Source organism: Lolium rigidum, chromosome 2 (genome assembly GCF_022539505.1).
Source record: "Lolium rigidum isolate FL_2022 chromosome 2, APGP_CSIRO_Lrig_0.1, whole genome shotgun sequence".
In the NCBI taxonomy this organism is placed as follows: Eukaryota; Viridiplantae; Streptophyta; class Magnoliopsida; order Poales; family Poaceae; genus Lolium; species Lolium rigidum.
The window spans coordinates 108,637,969-108,662,929 of NC_061509.1; the positions used below are offsets into that span (position 1 = coordinate 108,637,969).

Genomic DNA, 24,961 nt, shown 5'->3' on the forward strand with positions numbered 1-24,961 from the left:
ACCATATAGAGCGGCTGGCTCCTTTTCTTTTATATCTTGCCTTGTTTGTATTCTCTCTAAGTCTTTCCTTGTATGTGTTTCACATGGGGCTTTTTTACCTCATATTTAATATGCAACCGAGATAAGATAGAGATCATCATTTCCGCCAACAGCTGGATGTTTCCTCTTTTGCAACCATGCATGAGCACAAAAAACTGGCTTGTTATAATGGTGTCATCTACTGATTCGTGATTATCAAGCCGTGTTGCACACTAGTTATTCACCACCGACAAGCAATCTATTTTTGTCTCTTTAGGCAATCGTACATGACCACCGGAGACACTAGCTTGCAACAACTTTGCGATCCCGTGGTGAACCCAACAAAATCCACCGCGTGACATGATCACCCTATGCTAATCTGACGGCTCACAGAAGGGCATTGGATGATCCAACGGTGGAATGATCATTTAGCTTTGCAATGTCCACCGGCCAAAGTTTATAAATTGACCCAAGATGCTGCAGTGCTGCACACTTCGCAAGTTCACCGGGCACTCTGCTCCTTCCCTACCACTGTTGTTCGGTGAGTTCTCTCTCTCTTCCCCGGGTAGAATCTTTGGGAAAACTTATCATCTATGAACTGCAATCTAGCACATCTCTTGTTTGTGTGTTTTCTGAACCCCGGATAAGTTTCGACCGGGTTTCGATTTGACGGTTATTAGATCGAGCCAATGTTTTCTTTCGATTTTGGTCTACTTCCATGGCTCACCGATTTTATCATGTTTCATCTTATTATTAGTACTCTGTGATCTGATTTTTCAAAAAAAAATCTTGTAATTGCGATGGGGAATTTCTCTCCTAAATTTGCAGCTCATAGCGCAGCCATGGGAACCGGCCACGTCACACTCCAACACCTACTCATCCTTTCCGTCGTGCTCCTCCTCGGCACGCCCGTGGAGGGCTGGTCCTCATCGCATTGAAGAAGCTACCGGTCGGCCAGAACCGCCTCGTCGCTGGAGAGGACGCTCAGACCTTCCTCGCGCAGCACCACGGCCTCGTCCATAACAAGGAGCCGCAGCCACAGCCAAAGAGAGATATCGTATTACTGAAGAACTACCAGAACGCTCAGTACTATGGTGAGGTCAGCATCGTAATGCCGCCCTAGAACTTCACCGTCATCTTCGACACAGGAAGCTCCAACCTATGGGTGCCCTCCTCCGAGTGCTACTCTTCGGTGTGTGCCCTCATCTCGTCAAGTCTTTAACAGTTTGGTTATTATTTATGATAGCACTAATATGGGGTGTATGTTTTGGGAACTTTTGCTGCAGACTGCATACCACTTGCACAAGAGTTACAAAGCTAGCCGGTCGAGCACGTACACGAAGAAAGGTTTGTTAATCTAACATATTGTCCATGCACATGTTGATATGGGGTGGCCCGATCTTCTCAGTAAGCAACGGTGGTGATGATGATCACGGGGTGATGGCAGCGGAGAAACACGACGATGAAGTGGATGATAACTTGTATGACGCAACGAGATCTCTCGATTGGTCCCTGTCGCCAATGCAACAGCTCTCAACCCTGCAAGATATTCGCAACTCCACACACTTGCGCACGTAGCCGCCGACCACGAAGCGGTAAGTTGCAACCGTCTAATTCCCAATGGAACAGCGAGATCACACAAGACTTTTTCAGGATCTACACAATATCAAGCAATATGGTGTAGGGATTCAATAGTTTTGCTAGAGCAAACAACTAAGAACTAGGGTTTATCTTAAACGTGGTCTAAAGCAGCTACGGGGCGTCCTGGGCACTTATATAGGTGTCCGGGACGAGTTCTGGTCGAAAAGATACAAGAATAACCGACCCAGAATAGATCTGGTCGAGACAGACTCGAACGAATCCGGTCTGGAATCCGGTCAACCGGGCCAGGGACCGGGTCGGCCGGTCTGGCGTCCGGTCTACCGGGCGGCAACCGGAAACTTCGCAACTTTCCGGTTTTTGCCCGGTACGATGCATCATATCCGGTTGGCGGCCGGTTGGTGACCGGTCAACCGGGCTGGGGACCGGGCTGGCCGGTCTGGGGCCCGGTCGGACCGGGTGCTGGACCGGCCTGGACGTCGTCTTCTCCTCTCGCGCATGCCTCCCGCTCCTCCCTCGCGCGACCATGAGATATCTTCATGTCCAGCTCCATGTCCAGCTTCACATCCATGTTGACATCCGTCTTCATGTCCAGCTGCTCCTCTACTCCTCGTGCGACGCTCGTCTCCTCTTGATACCTGATGATACATAAGTAATAGGATTTAGGCAGTATAAAGTTCTCATCAATCAAAGTACCGTTCAGAAACAAGTTCACATGTTGTTTAAGTAGCTTCGCACGAGCCCTTGTAATTGGTCCAATCCGAACTTCATTGGACTTGAGCTTTTGTTATCACCAGAATTTGACCGGATCAGAGGTGGGCCGCGATTGAAGATGGGCTTGAAGAATATACATAGAAGAAATACATGAATCGGCCGTATATACCAAGTTTGGGCTAGTTTGCCCGTGTATCTGTACCACAATAGGATACGTGTCGGTTAGATAGAGTTTGGGCTCGTGCCCGGTTGGGATTATTCCCACGTTAGAGAGTCTACGGACTATAAATATGTATCTAGGGTTTATGAAATAAACAACAATCACGTTCACCACAAACCAATCTAGGCGCATCGCCAACTCCCTTTGTCTCGAGGGTTTCTTCCGGATACGCACCATGCTGCCTAGATCGCATCTTGCGATCTAGGCAGCACACGTTTATTCGTCGTTCATGCGTTGCTCGTGCTGAAGCCTTTTTGATGGCGAGCAACGTAGTTATCATAGATGTTTTAGGGTTAGCATTGTTCATCGTATCATATGCTATCGTCGTGCGACCCTTAGGCATCTAGCCGCCCTTACACCTATCTTGGGTGTAGGGGCGGCACCCCGCTTGATCATTATTTAGTAGATCCGATCCGTTATGATTGCTCCTTGTTCTTCAAGGATTAGTTTAATATCTGCATAGTTAGGCCTTACAAACGGGTTGAAGGATCCAGTGGCGCGTAGGGTGTAGTTTGCTAGCCCTAGACAGGATGTTCCGAGGATCAACTTCGTGTTGGTTTTTAGGCCTTGTCTAGGGTCGGTTTATGATCACCGTGCGTGGCCGCCTGGCTCAATCACGAGTAGGATGTTCCGATTATGCGGTGAAAACCCTAAATCGTAGTAGGTCGTTTTAGCTTTGTTTTGATCAAGCAGGACCACCATCGGATCGTACACCTCGTACGCATCATGGGTGGATCGGCTCCTTGAGCCGATTCACAGGATAACCTGAGAGCCGATCGAGGCTCGTATTTAACGTTTACGTGTATGCCATGCAGGAAACTAAGCGAGGCATCATCCAACACCTTCCTGACCAGGTATAGGTCAGGTGGCACGCCCTTGCATCAGCATCGGACGTGCGTGCCGAAGGCTTTGCGGGCCGTCGCTCGGAGGGACCGGGGCCAGCCGCAGTCCCGGGAGATTCCCGGCTCTACGGTGTTGCCCGTCGCTGCCCGCCGGTGGGTTTCGACCGCAACACATTCTCGGCACGCCCGGTGGGACAATCTTCGACATCAACCGCATCGCCATCTACATCTGAGATGGCGGAAGGCACTCCAGTCAAGTACGAGGATCTGACCGACGAGCTCAAGAAGAAGCATGACGAGATCAAAGCGGTCCTCGAAGCCGACCTCATCGGCTCTTTTCACAGAACCCGCTCACATGGCATCAGGTGGAAAGGGTTCTCACCTGAAGGCGCGCTCGATGGAGTGGACCTGTCCACCCCGTCAGAAGAACGCACCAGGTCGCTGCGTCAGGAGATTAACTTCATGGTGTCTCATTCGCTGCACCGCCATTCTGAGAGCCTGGTGAACACTTTGGAGCGTGTCGCTCTGCGCGTGATCCAGGAAATCATGAGCCATCAGTACTCTCCGTCAGGACCAGCTCTGGGGACTCACCAAGGAGAGATGCCACTCCAGTCCCGTCCACCACTGCCGTTCGCGTTGGCAGCACCAGAAGTGCCGAATGCACCGGCATCCGCCGTTAACATGGTGGAGCGCACTTACCCTGGAGGGTGCCAGCCAAGACTCTCGTTCAACATCAACATGATAGGGCTCGGGCACCACCCTGGTAAGGACAGAGACGAGGGCAGCTGCTCTCACAGCGAAGACAAGGAGGAAGCTGTTCCACGTGATCGGCCCCGACACCTCCAGAAAATCCTGGTTACAATCAAGGTGAAGGCCGATTCCAGCGATCGGCCCGCATTACCCGTACCGCACGCTCTCCCTGTATTTGGTGTCGACCTCACAGGGGACGGAAAGCTAGGATATGGGTTTACATCGGCTGATGAGCTAGAAGAAGTCGACATCGGTCCCGGGGATAAGCCGCGACCAACTTTTATCGGCAAGAAGTTAGATCCACATCTTAGGGGTCAGATGATAGCTCTGCTAAAAGAATACCCAGATGATAGCTCTGCTAAAAGAATACCCAGATTGCTCTGCATGGGATTACACAGAGATGCCTGGGTTGGAAAGGAGCATCATTGAGCATCGGCTTCCCCTTAAGAAAGAGTTTCGGCCGTTCCAACAACGAGCACGTCAGATGAAGGCCGAAATTCTGGAAGAGGTCAAGAAAGATATCGAGAAGATGTTGGCCGCCGGGTTCATCAGGCCATGTAGGTATGCTGAATGGATCTCCAGTATCGTTCCTGTAGAAAAGAAAGACGGCCGATGGCGTGTGGCCATCGATTTCCGAGATCTCAACAGAGCCACTCCAAAAGATGAATATCCGATGCCTGTGGCAGAAACGTTGATCAATGCAGCTGCTGGCCATAAGGTGTTGAGCTTCATGGATGGAAACGCCGGCTATAACCAAATTTTCATGGCTCCAAAAGATATACACAAGACCGCATTCAGAGTACCAGGGGCAGTAGGATTGTTTGAATATGTAGTCATGACCTTTGGGTTTAAGAATGCTGGTGCAACGTACCAAAGAGCCATGAATTATATATTTCACGATCTGATTGGCAAGTTGGTGGAAATCAACATCGATGACGTGGTAGTCAAGTCTGTCTCCGTGGAGGGACACTTGGATGATTTGCGATGTATCCTAGACCGAACTCGGAAGTTCGGACTGAGAATGAATCCAAAGAAGTGTGCCTTTGGTGTGACGGCCGGTCAGTTCCTAGGTTTTCTGGTTCATGAACGGGGAATTGAGATTGGCCTGAAAAGTCAGGAGGCAGTGCGTACCATGCAGCCGCCCACCACGAAGAAAGAGCTCCAACGTCTTATCGGCAAGATCAACTTCGTCCGACGATTCATCTCTAACCTATCAGGACGAATCGAGCCGTTCATAGCGCTGGTGAAGATTAAATCTGATGACGAGTTTCACTGGGGGGCAGAACAACAGCAGGCGTTTGACGAGATTAAGCGATATCTGACAACGCCGCCTGTGCTAGTTCCACCCCAACAAGACAAGCCGTTCTATATCTACTTGTCAGTAGCTGACACGTCCGTCGCTTCGGTGGTGGTGCAACTCTATGAGGGTGTTGAAAAGGTCGTTTTCTACCTCAGCAGAAGGATGTTGGACGCGGAGACAAGGTATCCTGAGGTCGAGAAGCTTTGCCTTTGCCTGTTCTTCACCTGCACCAAGCTTCATCACATCCTTTTGACGGCCGAGATCATCGTCATATGCAAGTCAGACGTTGTCAAGCACATGCTGTCGGCCCCTGTTTTGAAAGGCCGGCTTGGTAAGTGGATGTTTGCGTTGACGGAGTTCGATCTTCGGTATCAGCCTGCGAAAGCAGTCAAGGGACAAGCGTTGGCCGATCTTATAGCTGAACGGATTAATACTAATATAGCGGCACTATCCGTACGTGCGTGGGCTATGTTCTTCGATGGATCGGCTTGTGATGATGGTTGTGGCATCGGCATTCTGCTCGTGTCGCCTCGGGGGGCGACATATTCTTTCGCCATCAGGCTATCTACCCCTTGCACAAACAATGTTGCTGAGTATGAGGCAGTGCGCAAGGGAATGGAGTTGCTTTTGGAAGCCGGGGTAGAGGCAGTGGAGATTTTTGGAGACTCGAAGTTGGTGATCTCTCAACTCACGGACGAATACAAGTGCGAGAGTGAGTCACTTTCTTCATATTGGGTGGAGTGTCGTGAGCTGATGACACATTTTCGGTACATCAATTTCAATTGGGTCCCAAGGTCTCAGAATACCGACGCCAATGATCTCGCACAGATGGCGTCAGGATACAAGGACATACCCGACGGGTCAGAAGTTCAGGTGCAGTTCCTGGAACAGGATGATTGGAGAACCGATATCTTCAATTATTTGAAGGATTCGGCTCTGGGGCACCCAAAAGGATAAGATACAAGGCTATGAAATATGTCCTTATAGGGGATGACATGTTCTACATGACGTTGGAAGGGTTACTACTCAAATGCCTGGGACCAACTGAGTCTAATCGGCTCTTACATGAGGTGCATGAAGGCGCCTGTGGAACTCACCAATCGGCCCATAAGATGAAGTGGTTAATTAGGCGATCAGGGTTTTATTGGCCTACCATGCTGGAAGACTGCTTCAACTACTACAAGGGATGCCAAGCGTGTCAGATGTTCGGAAAAATCCAGATGGTACCCGCATCAGCGATGAACCCCATCATCAAACCTTGGCCATTTCGAGGTTGGGGCATGGATATGATCGGCAAAATACATCCTCCGTCAAGCAAGAACCACGAGTGGATTCTGGCCATTACAGATTATTTCACAAAATGGGTGGAGGCCGTTAACATGAAGAAAGTAAAATCGGAAGATGTTATCCAATTTGTCAAAGAACATGTCATTCATAGGTTCGGGATTCCCCAAACCATCACGACCGATGGAGGTTCGGTCTTTGTCTCTAAAGAATTCAGAAAGTTCTCCGATGACATGGGGATTAAGTTAATCCGATCATCTCCATACTATGCTCAAGCCAACGGGCAAGCCGAAGCATCCAATCAAAGCCTTATCAAGCTGATTAAGAGGAAGATTGAGGAGAACCCCAGGGTGTGGCATGAGACGTTGTCAGAGGCTTTGTGGGCCTATCGCATGTCATGCCATGGAGCTATAAAGACTTCGCCGTACCAGCTTGTCTATGGGCAGGAGGCCGTATTACCTTGGGAAATTACGGTTGGATCGAGACGTGTCACGTTTCAGAATGACCTGACGCCTGAGGAATATGCAACCCTGATGAGTGACACTATTGAGGATGCAACGGAACTTAGACTTTGGTCATTAGAGAAGATTAAAGAGAACAAAGCCAGGGTAGCTCGGCCATACAATAAGAAGGTAAGACCAAAGGAGTTTCAAGTTGGTGATCTAGTATGGGAAGCCGTGTTGCCACTAGGAACCAGGGATAAAGCATACGGAAAATGGTCTCCTAATTGGCACGGTCCTTACAAAGTCATCCAGGTTCTGAAGGGCAATGCCTACATGCTTGAACAGTTGGATGGTGTGAAGTTCCCAGTGGCCGTCAATGGCCAACATCTCAAGAAGTATTTCCCAAGCATGTGGGAGGATGGGCAGTGAGATATGGAGGCCGATTCTAAATCGGCCAGTAAAAAAAAATCACAGCCGATGCACAGACATCGACTTGAGAAACCATGTAGAGACCACAGTATGCGTACAGCCGATGCACGGGCATCGACTTCAGAATAATAAAAGCCGATGCATTGCCGTCGACTCTAGAGGAACAAGCTCAATTAAGCAGGTTAACAGATCGGTTTCAAACCAGAAATCATAATATTTGGGATGGATCTCCTAGTGGTTTGCTGAGGAGTTCAATCTGCACGTTTAAGGTTGGGGGATGGTTTGGACGTGAGCTAGACTTGTTGGACCGTGTGGATAGGCAACGGCTTGGCCTCAAATCGCGTTTATAGTACAAGCCGATGCCCTGCCATCGGCTCTCTGTATAGCGACTTCGTTCGACGATCGGCAAAGTTGACAAGAAAGCAAGATTAATTGGGGAATATTCTCTTCAATAATAGTGGGATTTCTTACAAAGAAAGAGCCGATTGCTCGGGGAAGAAAGAACAAAAGCCGACTACTACTACTAGTCCCTAATCTAAGGGCCGTTGCTGCCCTCGTCGTCGTCGTCGCTGCCGCCGGTGCAGCTGCTGATAGGCTCCTCATCGCTGCTCCCGTAGTCTACTACGGGAGCCTCGTCTTCCTCATCATCGTCATCGCTGTCGTCGTCCCACCAGGCGCGGAGGCGCTTCGCCGGTGGGTAACCTTCGAGGGAGTCGTCGTCGTCCTCCTCCGCCTCTTCCTCGGAGGAGGTGAAGTCGTCCCAGGAGAAGCGGTCGTCCTCGCTCTCCGCCTCCTCCTCCCCGTCGACGAGGAATTGAAGGTCGTCCTCTCCGTCGGTCAAGGATTTGTCATCCTCGGACCAGATGGAGGAATCGTGTTCCTCCTTGTCCCACGTCGTTGGGGCGAGGATGTCGTGCGCCGCCAACGAGCCCCACTCTGGCGTCGGCTCACGGAAGGGAGATGATACATAGGAAAGGTTTGAGGAGGCAGAAGAGGAAGGAGGAGGAAGAAGACATGGCTATGGAGGAATGGGGGTTTTTGCCGATGGCTAGTACGGAGCAGGAGGGTGAAGGGGCGAACCGCTCGACGCGGTTAAAATAATGGGATATTGGGGAGAGTTAATGCTACAACAGTTTCCGAGGAATTGGTGCCAAAGAATTGTCGAATCGCACATAGAAGTCAAGAAGGCAAGGCATCATGATGAAGGATACTGCGGCGGTTCTGCTCTGCCACGACATGACCCGACGAAGAAAAAACAGAGTGATTTTGGAATTGTCATTTCCAAAACCAGGGGGGGCATGTGTTATCACCAGAATTTGACCGGATCAGAGGTGGGCCGCGATTGAAGATGGGCTTGAAGAATATACATAGAAGAAATACATGAATCGGCCTTATATACCAAGTTTGGGCTAGTTTGCCCGTGTATCTGTACCATAATAGGATACGTGTCGGTTAGATAGAGTTTGGGCTCGTGCCCGGTTGGGATTATTCCCACGTTAGAGAGTCTACGGACTATAAATATGTATCTAGGGTTTATGAAATAAACAACAATAACGTTCACCACAAACCAATCTAGGCGCATCGCCAACTCCCTTTGTCTCGAGGGTTTCTTCCGGATAAGCACCATGCTGCCTAGATCGCATCTTGCGATCTAGGCAGCACACGTTTATTCGTCCTTCATGCGTTGCTCGTGCTGAAGCCTTTTTGATGGCGAGCAACGTAGTTATCATAGATGTTTTAGGGTTAGCATTGTTCATCGTATCATATGCTATCGTCGTGCGACCCTTAGGCATCTAGCCGCCCTTACACCTATCTTGGGTGTAGGGGCGGCACCCCGCTTGATCATTATTTAGTAGATCCGATTCGTTATGATTGCTCCTTGTTCTTCAAGGATTAGTTTAATATCTGCATAGTTAGGCCTTACAAACGGGTTGAAGGATCCAGTGGCGCGTAGGGTGTAGTTTGCTAGCCCTAGACAGGATGTTCCGAGGATCAACTTCCTGTTGGTTTTTAGGCCTTGTCTAGGGTCGGTTTACGATCACCATGCGTGGCCGCCAGGCTCAATCACGAGTAGGATGTTCCGATTATGCGGTGAAAACCCTAAATCGTAGTAGGTCGTTTTAGCTTTGTTTTGATCAAGCAGGACCACCATCTGATCGTACACCTCGTACGCATCATGGGTGGATCGGCTCCTTGAGCCGATTCACAGGATAACCCGAGAGCCGATCGAGGCTCGTATTTAACGTTTACGTGTATGCCATGCAGGAAACTAAGCGAGGCATCATCCAACACCTTCCTGACCAGGTATAGGTCAGGTGGCACGCCCTTGCATCAGCATCGGACGTGCGTGCCGAAGGCTTTGCGGGCCGTCGGTCGGAGGGACCAGGGCCAGCCGCAGTCCTGGGAGATTCCCGGCTCTACGGTGTTGCCCGTCGCTGCCCGCCGGTGGGTGTCTGACCGCAACAACTTTACAGCAGGTTCATCTTCATTTATCAATGACGGAGGTAGTGGTGTAGTAGGGATGTCCTCATCATCTCCCCCCTTCAAAAGGCGTCGACCTCGACGCTCCAAGGTCTTCTCCGTCATATGGTGTCAAATCAGCAACATTGAAAGAATTACTGACACCAAACTCATCAACTGGAAGATCTATCGAGTATGCATTATCATTGATCTTGGCAAGCACTTTGTAAGGACCAGCACCACCTCAGTTTGACCATCAGTTTGGGGATGACAAGTAGTACTGAACAGTAGCTTCGTCCCTAGCTTTCCCCAAAGTGTCTTCCAGAAGTAGCTCATGAACTTCACATCACGATCAGAAACAATAGTCTTCGGGACTCCATGTAGTCGAACAATCTCCCCGAAAAACAGGTTAGCAATATGCGACGCATCGTCGCTTTTGTGGCGAGCAATAAAGTGTGACATTTTAGAAAATCTGTCCACTACCACAAATATAGAATCCTGGCCTCTTTTAGTACGTGGCAAACCCAACACAAAATCCATACTAATATCTTCCCAAGGTGTAGTAGGTGCCGGTAACGGAGTATACAAACCGTGAGGCTTCAGCTTGGACTTGGACTTGTTGCAAGTAATGCACCTCTTCACATACCTGTCCACATCCCGCCTCATCTTGGGCCAATAAAAATGATCAGCGAGCATGAGTAGCGTCTTCTCACGCCCAAAGTGACCCATCAAACCTCCAGCATGTGATTCCTGCAATAAGAGCAAACGCACAGACGATTCTGGAACACATAGTTTGTTAGCTCTAAACAAGAACCCATCGTGTATGTGATACTTTTCCCATGCTTTACCCATAACACACAAGAGGTATGGTTCAGCAAAATCATGATCAGTCGCATATAAATCACATAACACCTCTAATCCAGGAATTTTAACATCAAGGTGGGTTAATAGCATAGTCTTCCTAGATAGAGCATCATCAACAATATTATCTTTTCCCTTCTTATGCTTAATAATGTATGGAAAAGACTCAATGAACTCAACCCACTTCAAGACGCCTATGCAAAGTAGATTGGGCTTTCAGATATTTCAAAGCTTCATGATCAGAATGTATGATAAATTCCTTTGGCCACAAATAATGTTGCCAAACCTCAAGAACTCTAATTAAAGCATACAATTCTTTATCATATATTGGATAGTTCAACTTAGCACCAGAAAGTTTCTCAGAAAAATATGCAATTGGGCGACCCTATTGCATCAACACACCACCAATTCCAATACCACTAGCATCACATTCAATCTCAAATTGCTTATTGAAATCAGGAAGTGCAAGCAATGTTGCAGAAGTTAACAATCGTTTCAGTTCATCAAAAGCATGATCTTGGGCAATGCCCCACTCAAATGCAACACCCTTTTTAGTCAATTCATTCAAAGGTGCAGCAGTAGTAGAAAAATGGGGCACAAAGCGGCGATAAAACCCAGCTAGACCATGAAAACTTCTTACTTGACTCACATTCATGGGAGTAGGCCAATTTTGAATAGCTTCAATTTTAGACACATCTACTTCTACTCCATGCTTAGAGACAACATAACCCAGAAATATGACCTTATCTTTGCAAAATGTGCACTTCTCAAGATTACCATGGAGTTTACTATCACGCAACACTTGCAAAACATGTAGAATATGTATAATATGACCAGATTCATTGCGGCTGTAGATTAAGATGTCATCAAAATACACAACCACAAACTTGCCAATAAAATCACGCAAAACATGGTTCATCAGTCTCATGAAAGTGCTAGGTGCATTAGTTAAACCAAAAGGCATTACTAACCACTCATATAAACCAAATTTTGTTTTAAAGGCGGTTTTCCACTCATCCCCTTCTTTCATCCTAATTTGATGATAACCACTACGCAAATCAATTTTAGTGAAAATAGCAGCACCACTCAATTCATCTAGCATATCCTCTAAGCGGGGAATAGGATGACGATATCGAATAGTAATGTTGTTTATCGCTCTACAATCTACGCACATACGCCATGTACCATCTTTCTTAGGAACAAGAATAACAGGAACAACACAAGGACTAAGGCTTATGCGGATATAACCTTTGACGAGTAGCGCTTGTACTTGCTTATGTATCTCCTTCGTCTCTTCGGGGTTCGTTCTATATGGTGCCCGGTTGGGTAGCGAAGCTCCGGGAATCAAGTCAATTTGATGCTCAATACCTCGCAATGGTGGAAGTCCTGCGGGTACCTCGTCCGGAAACACGTCGCCAAATTCCTGCAAAACATTAGAAACACCAAGAGGAAGAGGGGTCATGTCGTTAGAAACCAAAACCGTACCCCTGTACAAGAGCACAAGAGGCATGGCTGTAGGATCCTCACTAAATTCTCTCATGTCTTCTTTGGTGGCTAATGAGACTAAGGAATTCACTCTCTCACTTTTCGTTATATCACTCACAACATTACAATTCTCTCGCCTATCTAATGAAGCATCCTCCAAGTTGACTTCAACTTTCTGACGAGACTCATTGACAATTTGCTGTGGTGTCATAGGCTGTAAATTAATTTTCTTGCCCTTGAACTCCAAGTGATATGTATTAGCACGGCCATTGTGTTGCACAGAACGGTCATAGAGCCAAGGCCCTCCCAATAGTAGGTGACACACCGTCATAGGAACGACATCAAAATCAATGCAATCCTTATACGGTCCAATAGCAAACTCAACACACACCATGTGGTTTACCTTCATCTCACCATTGTCGCTCAACCACTGAATATAATATGGATGCGGGTGCGGTAGATACTTCAACTTCAGCTTGGTACATAACTCCTTGCTTGCTAAATTGCGGCAACTCCCGCCATCAATAATGACCTTGCAAGCCTTGTCAGGACCAACTAAAGCCTTTGTTTGGAACAAATGGCAGCACTGAGTAGATGCACTAGGCAACACATTAAGAGCACGCTGCGACACAAAAATGGTGCGAGCCTCCGACGGATATGCATCTTCACCATCAGTGTCATAGTCATCATCTTCTGGAGCATTAGGATCAACATCATCTCCAGTCTTGTATTCATTGTCCTCATTGATAATCATGACTTTGCGGTTAGGACAATCTCTCTTGAAGTGACCCTTGCCACCACATGTATGACAAACCATATCACGGTTACGCGCAGTAGACACATTAGAGCCACTCGTACTTGCAGCAGATTCGGACTTCTTTGTGTTAGACACATTGGAGACCGGTTTACTAGGCGGAGTAGAATAAGGTGCGGAGCGGCGCCGAAGATGGTGCCGCGCGGGGTGTGAAATGCCCACCTCCTGTAGCTCGACCTTTGATCTTTGCTTCGTCAGCCAATTGTGATTCAGCTTCTCTTGCATGATGTAACAATTGATTCATATTGGTGTAGTTGTAGTGACGAACAATGCCTTTGATATCATTCTTCAAACCGTTGAGGAAACGCTGCATTGTCATCTCAAGAGACTCACGGACACGGCCACGCTGCATAAGCATCTCCATCTCCATGTAGTATTCATCCACAGTCTTCACACCTTGTCTCAATAGAGTCAGCTTATCATATATATTCCGCAAGTAATTTGTAGGCACAAAGCGAGAAGTCATTGCCTCCTTCATGGCACGCCATGTGCGTATAGGCTGCTCACCATCCTCGTCTCGATTACGAACAAAAGCATCCCACCAACGCAAAGCATAGCCATGAAATTTGGAAGAAGCTAGCTTGATCTTCCGATCTTCAGTATAATGTGGATGTAAGCTCCACAATTTCTCAATCTTGAGCTCCCAGGTAAGGTATTCTTCAACATCAGCACCTCCTTCAAACTTGGGGATAGAAAACTTGGGCTTACCCAAACCATCTTCCTCATCTTGTCCACGACCATTGCGGCCAAGTGGAACCCAACCACGAGGACGATGACCACGTGGCGCATCACGAGCATTGTGTGCGTCATCTTGAAGCTCAGGATCTTCGTCATCTTCTTGTTGTTGTTGCGCGGTCAAATTCTCAACAGCCAAACGCAAATCAGCAAGACTGCGTTGTACATCCGTCATTTGATCTTGCATTGTCGTGACGGTCACATGAGTAGCATCCAACTTTTGGGAGATCTCTTCAACCTTCCCATTGAGCACATCGTCCTGAGCGCGGAATTCACGTCGCATCTCATTACGAAGAGCCTCATACTCCCTCCATGTGATGATATCTGCAGCACTCTTGTTTTCCTGGTTAACAAGTTTATGATCAGTAGCAGACATGGTTAGTAGATTAGTGCACTAAATCAAAAATATATGGTGGTACTCTCACAACTCACTCAAAACTGATAAGAAGAGGAAATCTTACCGTTCCAAAGTAAATTAGTGTTGCTTACCACTTGTAGTAACAACTAGTGCACGGATGTAGCGAAGCGAATATCAAGGGTATAAGAACAAATCACACGACAAAGCAGGGTATATGTGGGGTTGTAGGTAGGCTACCTATTTGCACCAATAACAAGCTCTAGCGCTGACCGTAGACAACCAATGATACTCACACAAGGCGATATAATGGGGCAATGCAACTATATGTGGGAAAGGTTACAATGCACAAGAGAGACGCTAGAAAAGCTCAACGAGACAGGCACAAGATTGCTCAACTACGGGTGCAGTAAAGTAAACTTAGGCCTTCACTTGATTCAACTAGCACTTCACTTTTCTTTTTGGATTTTGCTTTTTGTATAACACACGCAGCTATGTAGCTCTTTTTGCTTCTTTTCAATTTTCTCCTTTTTTTTTGACTCAACTCCTTGATAACACGGCCAACAGAAATATGCAAAGCACCGATAACCTAAAGAGCAGCCTGTCGAGCGGTAACACTAGTCTCTTATGGGGGAAGTTCCTAGTCACTTTATATCGAAAGGCTGTGTCTATGGTTGGGAACAAGCACACTGTACGCTATGTGGACTCGGAGTAACAAAAACTGACACAATATGATAAACTAGATGATAGAGAAAACACAAACCCTAACAATACTAGATGGAAAGAATACGCAAAAACAACTACGAAAAGCAACTAAAACTCGAAATTACTGCAATCTAAGGCTATGGCAAACCCTAACCCTAATTTTTTTTATGGCTTCTTCTGGATAGGAAACACTCACAACTCAACTATGGGGTGGATTGTGGATGGCTTACCGAGGTAAACTGGAAATCTGATACCAAGATGATATGGGGTGGCCCGATCTTCTCAGTAAGCAACAGTGGTGATGATGATCACGGGGTGATGGCAGCGGAGAAACACGACGATGAAGTGGATGATAACTTGTATGACGCAACGAGATCTCTCGATTGGTCCCTGTCGCCAATGCAACAGCTCTCAACCCTGCAAGATATTCGCAACTCCACACACTTGCGCACGTAGCCGCCGACCACGAAGCGGTAAGTTGCAACCGTCTAATTCCCAATGGAACAGCCAGATCACACAAGACTTTTTCAGGATCTACACAATATCAAGCAATATGGTGTAGGGATTCAATAGTTTTGCTAGAGCAAACAACTAAGAACTAGGGTTTATCTTAAACATGGTCTAAAGCAGCTAGGGGGCGTCCTGGGCACTTATATAGGTGTCCGGGACGAGTTCTGGTCGAAAAGATACAAGAATAACCGACCCAGAATAGATCTGGTCGAGACAGACTCGGACGAATCCGGTCTGGAATCCGGTCAACCGGGCCAGGGACCGGGTCGGCCGGTCGGGCGTCCGGTCTACCGGGCGGCAACCGGATACTTCGCAACTTTCCGGTTTTTGCCCGGTACGATGCAACATATCCGGTTGGTGGCCGGTTGGCGAACGGTCAACCGGGCTGGGGACCGGGCTGGCCGGTCTGGGGCCCGGTCGGACCGGATGCTGGACCGGCCTGGACGTCGTCTTCTCCTCTCGCGCATGCCTCCCGCTCCTCCCTCGCGCGACCATGAGATATCTTCATGTCCAGCTCCATGTCCAGCTTCACGTCCATGTTGACGTCCGTCTTCATGTCCAGCTGCTCCTCTACTCCTCGTGCGACGCTCGTCTCCTCTTGATACCTGATGATACATAAGTAATAGGATTTAGGCAATATAAAGTTCTCATCAATCAAAGTACCATTCAGAAACAAGTTCACCTGTTGTTTAAGTAGCTTCGCACGAGCCCTTGTAATTGGTCCAATCCGAACTTCATTGGACTTGAGCTTTACAGCAGGTTCATCTTCATTTATCAATGACGGAGGTAGTGGTGTAGTAGGGATGTCCTCATCACATGTAGTAAATAGCTTATAGGGAAGAAAATACTGCATTTGTCTATAAATAGATATTAGAATTTATCAAAATTAGATGTATCTAGATGTTATTTAGTGTCTAGATACATCTAGATTTACACAAACCTCAGAAATCTATTTATAGACGGTGAAAGTACTAACGAGCTGATGCACCACTAAGGTATACTGTCGCGGATCTTTGGGCCGAAATATTGCTGACGTCTTATATAGTGGTACACCGCTAATAAACAGGTTATTGGTGGCATACTAGCCAAATAGCACGTCACCAAATGTGGACATGTTCTCAACTGTGGTGTGAGACACCATGCGCTCGTTATATGGGGATGCGTGTCGCTCTGTTATCACCTTGGCTTGGGAAATTTTGCACGCTGCTATTACTTGCTGCCTTGAAGCCCACCGAAGCGTGACCTTAACGTTGCGAGTAAGCCCACTTCGGTGCTCTATCACCCCCTGATATTTTTTTCCTTCTACCTCCGGCCCGCCGCAAAAACTCCTCCCCTCTCGTTCACATATCTCTTCTCTCTCCCCTTGGCTCATCTCTCTCCCTCGTCCCACACATCACCATGACAACACAGTGCGCAACGCCACATAGTCCCGACCACCGAAGGCCCCACAAGCCAAACGCACCGCACCACTAACCCCGGACCACCTCCCTCCTCATGCCCTGCTCCTACAACAAAGGGTGGACCTAGCATCCCTCTTGCCCGGGCAGCTGCCCGGGCTTCCGGCCAGCCGGCATGCTTATTTTTCCCCTACTTTATATCTATTTGATACAAAATTAGGACACTAAGCCTATTTTGGCCAGACTTCAAAATTTTCCTGGGACCGCTTATGCCTACGACCTACAACCTATCTCCACGCCTGCCGCTCGAATCTGCCATCGCCGGTGAAGGAGTCCTCATCTCTAACTTCCTCGATAGCCTATTTTCCTACTGGTCATGTATGCACTATGAGATGATGATATCCTAACACATTGTCCACGTATTTTCTTCACCTAGGCATTAATCAGATGGTTTAGATTAAACTCTAGTAACCAGGAAAACGATGTTTTCCATGAATATAATATTTCATTTCCAATCTTGGTAGGAAAAAGGGTATCAATTCACTACAAAACTGGTGCAATTGCTGGTTATATTAGCCAAGACAATGTGCAAGTTGGTGGTCTAGTTGTGAAAAATCAGGTTTACGCGCTGCACCAGAAGGACACATTTATATTATGCAATGTGATATGCATCCTATTTCGGATTATACTAATTTTATTATGCTGCCCTATTAGGATTTTATTGAAGCTTCGTTGGAACCAAGTATTTTTCTCATGCTTGGAAAATTTGATGGCATTGTTGGTCTTGGGTTTAAAGAAATGTCATTCGGGGGTGCCGAACCTGTTTGGTGAGAAATGTTGCATGAATTTGTCTGTTTTTCCTATTTATTAACACTATCTACACTAGACATGACTATTTTAATTTATGTGTATTGTTTTATGTATTATATTAATATCTAAATGGTGCACTGTGGGTTCTTCTAATTTACTGGCATATCGTATCACCAAATGTGTATCATATAACAAGATTTCTTATTGTGGGGACCCCGGACTAGCTGTCCGAAATACCCGCTATGTATACAGTTCACGATCCCATGATCAGTGTGCCGTGAACACATAACCGAACTGATATCAAAATTACATCATCCTTTACAAAACGGAATAAGAAAGTTACAACATGGTCACATAACCAATACTTACATAATAGCCTCGAAGGGCCTAACTAAAACATCAGAGTAGCGGAATCACTTCAATAGCGCGGAGCCCAAGTCATCTGCCATAAACCCTACAGGCAACTGACTGGGAAGACGTTCCTAGCTCGCATAGACGTCGTCAACTCCTTCTTCATCCGGCGTGTTCCTCCAAGTCTGGCCAAGTAAATAGCCAAGGACAAAGCCGTGAGTACATTGGAATTGTACTCGCAAACCATCACGAAGGTACTTTGCAATAGTGCAAGATAACAAGCGCTAATATAAGATGACAAGAGGGAAGAGCTAATTTCTCTTGAGGAAATAGCATGAGAAAGAGAAGTAGTATCTCTTGTGGATATAGCATCCCGACATCGCAGTTGATGGGGACACTAAGGTGGTACTATGACATCTCTATATCTTTATTGAAGGAGATACTTCAAAAGATAACTATGACATCTCTATATCTTTATTGAAGAAGAGTTCTTCTACATGAAACACTAGGATGGGGTATCCCAATTTTACTTATCCTTCCCGACCATCTCCATATGGTCGACACATCCTTTCCCGTACCCTTCCAGTACTTCAAACAAGTTCTTTCCTTTCCTTTGTCAAACAATTTTGTAAAACAAAACTCATCAGGCTAAGCAACAGCCATTCCAACCGCCCACGACCGCGGACACGGCTATTCGAATAGATTTGACTCTGCAGAGTTTGCACACTTTCCCCACCTCTATCCGGATACCTATCGTGTGGGCATCATCCCCGCATAACAACATATGCCACGACGGATACCCGAACATAGCCTTTCGCCCATTCGACTTAGCAAGAGGTCCTACCCTATGGAGTATGTACCTCCCCGGCACCGTGGCAGCTCACCTCCTCTTGAGCGTGGCTCCACCGCCAAGCCAGGAGACCCATAGTGTCTTCCGGACGGGTCATCCCCGAAGGCCTCCCGTTATACTATTGTCCCAACAATGACAACCCGGACTCGGGGGTAACCGTACACTTGTATAGTTGCGTGGTGCCTCATGCTAAGAAGAACAAACGTCAAGCTAAGCTCCGTGCCCACGTTGGAGTAGATGTGGTTGCGCGGGTTAATTTTCACGGGTGAGTACTTAGGCGCCAAAGTTTCCATAAACAAGATTCTCTTTCCAACCATCTTTTCCAAGATCATTTCCTTTCATAAACACATACTTAGGTAAGTCCAACTCACCCAAGGTTTTCCAAAAAAAAATTCAACAAGGTATTTTTCCAAGGGGTTCCCAACCTATAGTTTCATGAGTTGAACTCATACAACACTATGGCCGAGATGAGGGTCATCACGCCATTGAGGGTATGAAAAAGAGGTATGAGAGTGGATCATACTTGCTTGAGCTAAGCATGAATTATGACAACATAAGAGGAAATATACTTTCAGATTTGTGGTGCTATCTAACCCAATCAATAGATAGGGATGAGAATTGACCAACACATTTAGGGAATTAGGCATACTCATCACAATTTGAGAATACACCAAGATCGTGGTATTGATACCTCTACACTAGAAGGTGGTGTAGTATGAATCTTGTCCCGAGGTGGAACATGTTCAAGATAAAAATAGAAAACCAGTTGGATAGCAATGGCCATGATACCATACACCCAACCAATTACCAAGACCTTGACAAGACAAAACTACTAGAGGTACCATGCTTGCATCCAAGCATAGATAACAACAATATGGAGATCATCACTCATAGAACCAAGATGCTAATGATAGCAACAAGATGACATCCAAGAGACATCACATCAGAGATCAAAAGATGGCTTGCCTTGGTTGTCTTGTCCCTGGTCCTCTTCAAACCCTTCTCCAAAATCTTCCCCTTCAACTTCTCCCTCGTTTGTGTCTAGCGTCGCAAAAATAAACAATACATACAATCAATACCAAACTCAAGACCCAAGTTTTCAAATGTAAAAGACATAAGCATGGGAGTTGTGTAACAGTAACAAATCATGGTTGGGCTACTTTTAAAACAAAATGGGTGGCAAGGTTTTGGATAAAACAAATGGATTTTACCTCTAACATTGCATGCGACACACATACACTCATAACCCGAGGCAAAAATTCATGAACATAGACTGAAGTTATTTTTCCTGGATGGACAGTAACAAAACAAGACTAACACAATTGGATTTATCCAAAAATATTAATTTTCCAAATTTTGGCAGTAGAAATACTAATCAGAAAGCAGTGAACATGATTAATTCACCAAAAGTCGTACAAAAATCATAAAAATAAGGGACCAGTGGCATTGGAAAGGTGTTTTCATACTGGTTCTACTGCAATTTGAATCACCTCAATCGGATTTGTAGAATGTGAGTTATTAACAGTTTAGTGTCACTGGTTTTTACACAAATTAACAGCAATTTAAAAATTTCAAATGAAAAGAAGAGGGCGGGAGATCACTGGGCCTTACGGGTGTGGAGTCTTGGGCCGGCCCAGGAGGATCTCTAGGTGGAGGTGAGGGAAATAAAAAAAACGAAAAGAAAAGGGGAGTGGGAGGGCCCGGGGCGGGGCCCATGTGCATGGGCCGACGTGGCCGGCCATGCACGCCCGCTCGGGACGTCGTCTCCCTCCCGCTGCCATGTACGCGACGCGGCTTTGCAGAGAAGAAAGGCGGAGGTCGGGGGCTCACCGGCGGGCTGCAGCGGACGACGGCGAACCTCCGGAGGGTGGCGGCGTGTTGAGGCGCGCGTTCAGGGGCACGTCCAGCGGCTCCTCCAGCTAGTGCAGCTCCTCCCGGCGGCTCGCTACTCGCAGCAGCTCCCGGCCAACGGCGACGGCGGCAGTTTCCCGTGAACCTGGGCAGAAAAAGGGGTTTCTTAGGACGAGCAGAAGAAGGGTAACATGATGGAGGGAGGATGGAGCGAGAAGGGCGTCGGGGCGAGCTCGGCCTTGCTCGCCACCTCACGGTGACCACGCCCGTGTTTCTCTTCTCCGGCGAGCAGTAGTGGGAGGGGAGCACTGTGGTGCTCTAGAGAGTCTCAGAGGCATGGGAGGGAAGTGGTGGGAGTGAGAGGAGAGGGCTGGGGCGGGTCTCTTTATAGGCGGGCAGAGAGGCCGTGCAGTGGGTGGGTGCGCGCGGTGACTGCAGCCAATGGCGGAGCGCGGGTGGTGGCGTTGGCCTATGGGAGGACGAGGGCTGACGTCTGGGCGGTGCTGGAGAGTGACGTAAGGGCTGACATCAGCAGGCAGCGCGGGAACAGGGGAGCGTCGAGCGGGAGAGAGGTTCGGCGTGCGTGTGTCCCGTTTGTGGGTCGGTATAGGGTTCAGGTGGGATTGGGTTGTGGCCTGGTTTGGTTTGGACTCAGTTTGGGGGAAAGGAGAGGGTCCAGGGTAGGTTTTAGAGAGATTGGGGTCGGGCCAAGAGGGGTGTAAAAAGAGAGGGGTGGATGGTGTCAAAGAGAGAAGGTGGCCCGGCCAGGTTCTTGAGAGTTTAGAGAGAGAGAGGGAGAAAAGATATTATTTATTTGAAACTATCAAAAGATCATGTTGGTCCAATAAGGTTTGGAAATTTTAAGACAAGGTGTGGGGGAGATGGTGGTGATGTTTAGAAGGTTTTGAAATTGATCAAGTCATTAGGGACTTGCATGATCACGGTTCACCACATTGGGATTTTTGGTTAAATAACATGGAGAGGTGGAGTTATCAATTTCAAAGTATAGGAAGGAAAGAATTCCTTAAATAGAAGAGCCAAGTGGTGAGAATAATGGGGGGGGGGAGTATGGCATAGGCCTTATTCACAAGATCTTAGGAAAAAAAATGGTTTTTTACTCAAAACCCAAGAGAGAGTTTTGGGTAAGGGGTAGAGAGGAAAGAAATTAGGGTCCTAGAGTTAGAAGGGGATTCACTTGTCAACTTTCTTAAGGATGAGGATCTTAGGAGTGAAGGTCAACAAGGCACAAAATGGTTAGGCCAATTGTAATTTTCTTGAAGGGATAGCTATAGTAATGGAGATTGATTTGTTAGACAAAAAGTAATTTTCCAAGGTCAAGACTATATGGAGGTGTGATCTTGATTGAGGGATATGTGAGATGTCTTAATGGCTAAAGCAATGCCATGGGTAATTGATCACAGATTCAAATACCATTTAATTTGGTGTCTATGGCTTTGATTTTTATTTAGATTAAAAAATTAGGCTTACTTGAAATATTTGAAAAAGAGGATAGGGTTTTAGAAGAGTAGAATAATCCATGGAGGAAATAGAAAATATGGATCATTCCTTTTTATAATGTTAAGAAACCAGAACGACATACAAAGGCTTTCACAAGATTTTTAAAGTCACCCAAGTAAGGATAAGCCATTTGGTTAATACTTTGTGCCAAAATAAAACTATGTCTTTTTAGAAACTCTTTTGTGATACCATGATCAAAGGTGATCATAGTCAAATTTAAAAGAAGAGTTTTCGACAAAATCCATGGGGTTTAGGTCAAAAGGTTCAATTATTTGAAAGAGAGGAGGTTAAGGTAATACAAGAGTGACCATAGCTCCACTATTTTCTGTAGAATAGAAATTGTGTGTTGAGGTACATAGGTTTTATGCATTGTTAAAGAAAGGAAAAGAGTTTTCCAAGGCCACACATGCGTTTTGTGAGTTGTTTGTTTTGCCACTAGAGGTGTTGTTCTCTGGGGTAGCTCAAGACAAAACTCAACCAGCAATTTCAAGACAATTCATCAAGGCAATTCATCTAATTAGTCTTAAGAAAAAGTTTTTGTTCCCCCTGATTTTTGCACTAAGGACAACTAAACCTGGTTGCAAAAGTTGGGGTGTGACAGATCTTCCACCCTTAAAATAATCTCGTCTCGAGATTACTAAGCGTAGAACTAGAGGGGTTGTAAAGTTTAACTAAAGTTAGACTCCATTCTTCTGTAGATGTGCCGTTGTTGAGAGGGTCGCCACTTCATCTTCTGAGAGACACGGTAGATTTTCTGCCGAGGGCAAGCTTTGTGGAGAGGTTAACTACTCCATGAAGGTGTTAGATCTGAAGCTTCTTAACGATCCTAGCGGGGTTCATGATTCTAGGAGAGTTAGTGCACTCCAATGGTGCTTTAGCAGGGTTGAAAACTTTTTAGAGTTAACTTTAAATTTTAGTGGAAGACGAAGTCTTCCACCCTTAAAATTGTTCATAGGGGGGGGTTCGAAACCTCTAAGCTTCGGCCGCGGGTCTTGTCGGGCGCTTTTTGAAGAAGTTATTGATCTCTCGTCTTGAGTCGAACATCTTCAGAGGGCGTTGTGTAGTCCACGGCTTCAAGAGGGGTTTGTGCAATCCCACGTTTCCAACGGTGTTTTAGAAAGGTTAAAACTTTTAGGGTTAGCTCCAATTTTTAGTGGAAGACGAACCCTTAAGATTTTTCATTGGGCTTTCGGAAAAACTCGGATCTTCTGCCTTGTAGTTCTGGCTGGGGCTTCTGAAGAAGTCGTCGATCTTCGGTATTCAGTTGAAGAATCTTCAGGAGGCAATCTGTAGTCCACGACTTCCATAGGTAAACATGGTGTTAACTAAACCATATATCGCACGGTAAGTTAGTAAGTCGATGAAACGCCTTGTTGGTATCCATATGAAGCAGCAACAAAGGCCGTCGAAGACAATCTTCAGCTTGAGGGTCAGTGCTGACTTATACTAGCGAAGAATTGAGCGGGTAAACCACACCTAATCTTGAGTCTTGAGGTATCTTCAGAAGCTTCACTTGATGAGGACCAGATGAACCAGGTGATGCAGCTTGACTTCGACACTATTGCTCCCTCAGCTTGTTAGACAGTGTGTTAGAGGGTAGTTTCAAAAAGTTATCCTCGAGGTTAGCGCGATTATACTCCAAGGTTAGACAAAGTTAGTATGTCTTCTCGTAGAGGTGCAGTTACTCTTGAATGTAGGGGCTTCTGCTTTCTTGGCGTAGTAGAGATGCTCCAGCTGATGTTGAAAGTAGTTAGCGTAGATAGGGGTCTGGGTTAGTTTTTCTGATGGTTGAAAAACAACTGCTAACGTGGTTAGAGTTATAGCCTTTCGTTAACCTATCCAACTAACTAGCAGTTAGCAATACATCGGCGAGGTAGGTGAGGGTGAAAACATCTTAGGGAGGCTTCCTATGCTGGGTTATCACACTAAGAGTATTTTTCAGGCCGAAAGACTAGAAAAACATACAACAAACAAATAAAATACACTTAAGGCAGCACACTAAGGAAGTATAGGCAATCAGCACACCAAACAAGGTACTCTAAGTATCTAGGGATACCTAATACGTGGGGGTAGCTCAATCGAAGCGATTGAGTTTGTCCTATCCATCCTATAGGTTTGGGGCTGGTCACATATGTTGGCGTCTTTAACAAGGATTCTCGAAGCAGATGGTGGTGATGCAGCCTGGTGTTGAGTCGTTGATGTTGAGGCAGAGGCTAAAACTGCGTAGGACTCCTAGTCTCAACATCCTGGGAACGTGAGGTCTTTAGAGGGGTAGTTGTTGAGGTACTCCCAGAGTCGTCACTTCTGGTGGCTGGCCTAAAAATTACTAGTCAAGAACTGAGGACTTGATTCCCAGACGACTGCAAAAAGTGTGAGTCCATGAAGGAACAAGGTCAGCTACATGAGGGACTTTGTTGATAACCCATGATGTTATCATCCCTACATGCGCATGGCTATGTCGGTGTCCAATCTTCAATAGCTGCTGTTGGAGATACATGAGTCTTCCCGAGGGATTGAGCCATCTTCGAGTTCGAGTCTCCAGTCTGAGTCGGGGACATCGTCCAGTGTGTAGGTTTGAAGTGGGTAAGACCATAGAGTAAGAATTTTCAAACCTTTATAAAGTGGAGAGATAAGAATTTAGAAGTTTTGCAGAAATAAGA

The 24,961-nt window shown here is 46.6% G+C and overlaps 1 pseudogene; it reads left to right on the plus strand.

The window, feature by feature from the left end:
• The first annotated feature begins 860 nt into the window (after positions 1–860).
• LOC124690021 overlaps positions 861–24,961 on the plus strand; it is a 30,780-nt pseudogene continuing 6,679 nt past the window's right edge.